The sequence below is a fragment of the Phascolarctos cinereus genome, unplaced genomic scaffold (genome assembly GCF_003287225.1).
Source record: "Phascolarctos cinereus isolate Bilbo 61053 unplaced genomic scaffold, phaCin_HiC Scaffold_3;HRSCAF=262, whole genome shotgun sequence".
Lineage (NCBI taxonomy): Eukaryota > Metazoa > Chordata > Mammalia > Diprotodontia > Phascolarctidae > Phascolarctos > Phascolarctos cinereus.
The window spans coordinates 215,721,766-215,727,481 of NW_027555736.1; the positions used below are offsets into that span (position 1 = coordinate 215,721,766).

The 5,716-nt window shown below is 34.6% G+C and overlaps 1 pseudogene; it reads right to left on the bottom strand.

Annotated features, from left to right (window-relative positions):
* Positions 1-503: 503 nt before the first annotated feature.
* Positions 504-2,505, bottom strand: LOC110203264 (UPF0235 protein C15orf40 homolog pseudogene; annotated as a pseudogene).
* Between the last annotated feature and the right edge of the window lie 3,211 nt (positions 2,506-5,716).

The following is a 5,716-nucleotide window of genomic DNA, read 5'->3' on the forward strand; positions in this document are numbered from 1 at the left end:
GAGTGAAGGAAAGTGAGGTCTAGTCTCAGTGAAGTAGATTATTTATGTGACCTTGGACAAATCTCTTGGCCTCTCTGGAACTGTTTGATCATGTAAAAATGAGATGGGTAAAGTAGGTAATCTCTAGGGTTTCTTTAAACTCTTCAGATGTATGGTTCCGTAAAATCGAAGTAATAGTCGATAAAATAAGCTTTAGGGTAGGTATGTAGTATTAACAAACATGTTCTGAATATTAAGAACCAGGCCATAATGGCTTGATTTGAGTATTTCCAGTAGTAACTGAAATTTGGTTGCAGCATACTTTGCCTTATTAGTTATGTAATATTTTGACTTTTCAAACATTCCATGGAGAATATTTTCAGAGACCTGTTTTTTTCTTCAAAGTACTACCAAGTATCACCTAGGTTCCTCTCCTTACCATTTACTTCTTTAGTATTACCAAAAACAAAAAAAAAACAGTTCTACAAAAGGTACATTCATTTCTGCCTTTCCTTTGGTTTGTTTTAGGGAGCTTCTGCTTGCCTTTTCAATTTCTTCAAAATCTCTTCTGGAGTTGTGGATGCCAAAATCTTTACCACTTTTTCAGGAAATTTACTACCCTTATCTAACATAACATCACTCTTCCTAAGTTTCAGATCCTTGGAATGATATTGACACAGTTCCACATTAGTTTTTCCTTCAGATGGAGGTGCAGCAACAGCTACACTTATGTTTTCAGTTGTCACATCTGTTATGGCATTTTGTTTGGAGCCAGGTTTGCCATGAACAGCTAGTGTGATGGAACCATACTGATCAGCTGCCACAGGTCCAGTGTGAGGAAATGGTTTCACTGGCTTCTTATTCTGTCCTTTCCCTTTCTTGGACATCCCTGCACCAGAAGGTAGCCTGGCTGCCTCCGACCCGGACCCTGTCAGCACAGCTGCAGAGGTAGAGCATGAATTGCTGGATCTTCTCTGCCAAAAAAAAAAAACAAAAAACAGAAAAGATCAGGTGCTGCATGGGGCGGCTTTTGCATCTGCATCACATGATTTGCTTCTTAAAATGGTGCTTGTAGTCTTTGGGGTGGAAGCATTGCTATTTCAAGGTTCTTAGATGGACTCTCTCTCCATTCAGGTATGAGGGGAGATAGTGCTCAAGAGGATCGTGGTGGTTTGACTTGGCTGGCACATCTTGCTACCTGTCAGGATGTACCCATACTGCAGTGAGCTCTGGTCTTCAAATTAGAAGACATCTACACTCACTCATCTATTCTGCTTAATCCCTTAGGACCTAAACTTATCTAAATCTATGATCATATGACCTTATTAAACTATGTCATTCTTTGAATCTTTTATTTTATTCAAAGATTTTACATGATTTCAAATATTTTCTTTTAATCTATTCCATTCCTTCCATATGATTGACAGTTACATAGGATCATAAGTCATAAGAACATTGTAAGCATATTTTTTTTATGAATTGGCTATTCTATGATGTTGTTTAAAAACAATATTAATCTACCTACTTTATATTCAGTATGTTGTATGTTAGCCTACAAAATCAAAGAATTCAGATTGAATTTCATAGGTTCACTATCATTACCCTGTCTGCCTTGGCAAACTTTTGTATTTTTGTATGATTCTTTTGTCATTAAAAAAATTAATATTTTAAGTGGTTAGTATTGTCCCTCCTCCTTGGAAAATCAGAAGGAAGCAATGTGAGTCTAGCCCTTTTAACCTTCTCCATTTCCTGCTATGTACAGCCTAGATGCTAGATAGATACACAGTATAAAATGGCAATACTGTCTTCCCCTTTACTTGGGGAAATTAGTGCCATTTTCCAAACAAGCAATATATCACCTCCTGTATCCTGTTAAGCCTCAATCACCCTGATGAAGGATTGAAAAGGCTGGGACACAACTCTGGTGGTGACTGGTACCAGGAAATGAACAGGCTTGTGATCTAAATCAGGGTTATTTTTATTAATAGCAAAGCCCTGGGTTTCTGCTTTCCCTCTTTCCAGAGGTTAAAGAAAATGATTGAGGTTTGTTTGAATCCTCCTTCAGTAGGTGCTAAATCAAAAACTAAAGTCCTCAACCTTTATCTGAATAATCTGCCCACCCCTTAAGATAGCTTTCATCCTTCCCTACATTCGAATTATTGTCCTCAGGCTGTCAGCATGAGTGAAATGGCTGCTTTTTTGAAATTGCATAGAGTACATATGCTATTGCCTGCCTAAACTAGGGAATGAAATGCCTAACTGGGGGAGTGGGGGTAGAGGTAGATTCAATTACTACTCACCGGCAATGGAAGACAGGCCCTCCCTTTTATGCTCCTGGCATCCACTGTGCATATGAATTGGATGTTTTTTTTAAAACATTATTAACACCATGCCCCTTATTTTCATAAGGACTTCAGCTTGGGAGAGAAAAGAGGTGTTTGTAATAAAGAAATAATGTATTAGAAGTGGAGGCCAGAATATACATACGGTAGGTGGGTCATGGGAAAGCCATATGGTGGCAATCATAGTTCCTTTAATTATAAATACATTTCCCTAAAAGACATGAATTTAAGGGAAATTCTAATAACAGGCTGTTGAATTATATTTAAATGGCGAGAATAATCTATTGATAGACCATTAAAAAAAGATGGCATTCAAAAATGGCAGAGCCCAATATGCACAGCCCAATGTGGTTTCTTGAAACAATGTTAGTTTTTCTTCTTAAAAAAGCACAACTATGATTTTTTTTTAAACAAGGCTTAATCTTTTGTAAAAGAAAATAAAGGCAGATTCTCTGTTACTAGTATCAGAGGTTAATGTTTCATAGGAGGCAAGTGAAAAAGTAATACAGTGTATTTTAGTTATTTTTTGAGAGGGGTCTGAGACATAGTATGGTAACAGATTCCCATTTATGTGGCTCTTTTAGGTTTCCAAAGTGTTGCACATTTGATCTCCACAACTATTCAAGAAGGGATGTATTAAAGGTATTATCTTCTTCATTTTACATAGAAGAAAACTGAAACTCACTAACAAATAAGACTAAGTCAAAATTAGTAAAATAAAGTCATTTTTTATTTCACATTAATGCCTATAGGCATTGTAAAGACAGATAAAAGAGCAACTTTTATAGATAAATAAAGGAATTAATTAATTAACTAATTAATAATTAAGTTACTCCTCATGGTGTCACTGAAAGCATCCTTACTACAACTCCAGTTGCAGATAGGAAAATAGGGAAGATCTATCTATAGATTGATATAGAAATGTATAGAGATACACACAAATATATGCTACATGTATACAGACATATATGTGCATTATATATAACTTATATGATACATATATACATACCTATATATGAGATACATACATATGCATATATATATATATATATATGGTTCCACTGTTTCCACTTTCCCTCTTTCTAGAGGTTCCAGTATAATTCATTAGTTGAGATCTCAAGGATGTCTTGAAATCTATATTTGCAGTGTGGGGACTTGGAATATGTCGTTTCAGAAAAATTATCTGATATCTAATTCTTGTCACCGAGTCATGTCTTGCTAGGCATTTGGAAGGAACATTTTTTTAATAGTCTGTAGTGATCTGTACACAGTTTCTACCATTTCCTTACTCCAAAACAAGATGGATTCAGGAGCTCTTTCCAATGATGCAGAGTGTAACCAGTGTACAGATGCACATTCTATGAGACCTCCCAAAAGTTCATTCCAGGGGATATATGAGTATATCCTTCCTAGAGTTCTGGAGGCCTTTCATTCTTTTATCTTGAATCAAGATGGTAGCATGTAACATTTTGTATTCCCTTGACCTTGCTATATGATCACCCAATTTCTCTTTCAGTCATACAATTCCCTGATGACATGTTGGTTAAATGTTGCAGTCTGCCAATACACATAATAAAATTTTCTATTGTCTTTTAACATGACGTTCTTAAAAATCCTTCAAAGGCAGAATTGTGCCAGATCTTATTGTCATATAATAACAGAAATTAAATATTATTATTATTGAAAAGATAGGGCTTTTACTCTTATGGGAAGCTTTAGGTCAGTAAAAGTGTTTTGGAAGTTACTGTAAGCAATTTAGACTACTTTTTTTTCATTTTCAACTTTAAAAAACTACCACAAAACAATTTTATTATTTCACCTTTTATTTCCATAATAAAAATATAGTTAGTACATATAGTGCTCTAAGGCTGGCAAAGCACTTTATATATACCATATTATTATGTTGTATATGCTATAATATACATAATTAATTAAGCATTAACCTAGATTCCTAAAGCATAATTGTTCCATGGTTTGATGGCCTTTGTCTGTTCCTGAATTGACTTCTCAAAATGAGATATGTTAAAACATTTTGAAAATTTTACATTATTATAAATATTTTTGCTACCATGGTCATTTTCATCATTGTCATCATATCATCAACACCTCCTTTGCATAAACAAATCTTATTGACTCGCTCATTTGTTTTAGGGTTCCTTGTCAACCTATTGTTTTCTGCATTCACTTAAGTGTCACCTATGGAATGTCTTCTGATTCCATCCTTGAATCTTAACCTTTTCATACACTTTATTTACAGGTAAATTACTTTTGACTGCATTCAACAAATTCAACTATGAGTATCTATTTTGGGGCATTACTACTGCACAGTAAAACTATGTCTGTTCCAAAAGTAATAGCGTAGTTTTTTGACCCATTTAATGTGTTCTCTGAAAATATCTATTAATCCTTTTCCCATTTTTACCCTTCCCACCTATTTTCTATGTCTTTACTAGTGTTATGTGCCTAGTGTTCAATTAACATTAGATGGTTTTATAAAGACACTTTCAAAATCTATTATGATTAACTTTAAAGTTTAGAAGACTAAATTAATATTAGTATTATACATAATTGCTCTGAATGTGTTATTTCCAATGAACTTTGAGGGGTTTTTTTGGGGGGGAGTTAGAAATTCTCAATATATTCAGCCACAGATTTTCCCTTGATAACTTAGGCTCTAGGATTCTTTTCTGCAGAACACTAAGATACATGTTTATACTGTCATTGCCCAATGGATCAATTTGACATCTGGATTCAAGCCCAAACCCTTCATTGTCTATTTTTTGTCATTGCTGCACATTATGATTTTTATACTTAACACATCCATGTGACATTCTGATTTAATTAGAGCAAGATTACACATATTTTCTCTAGGATTAGGTATATTAAAATATTTTCTTATGCTGACCAGCTATATGTTATTGTGTGACTTAAAGCCGAGAGTACCGTTTATTAATGAAAAGCAGTGTGAAGTCTTCACCTGATAATGAATGAGATTTATTTCTATACTGCACTATGATATAGTAACTAGTGGATGATGAATGTATTCATGTCTTTAATTCATTTCATAAGAACTCACAGTTTGCTGGTTTTAAAGTTCAGCGATACCTGCTCTAAAGTATGTCCAACAGGTGAGATATTGTTATTTCTAATTGTTCCTGGTGTATCTTGCCTTCTTTGTGGTACTAGAACATAAAGGAGCACTGCTCACTGTACTTTGCTTTATTTTAGACTGATCATCATAACTATTTCAAGTAGGACAAACATACAACCTTATGCTTCCCTGCAGTTGTATCACGTTTTTTCCATGTGTTTTTAGTCCAATCAGCTGTATTGTCAGATCCAAATCTGATAGCAGTTCAGAGTTTCTGCTTCGATTTCACAGCCATCATACTGGC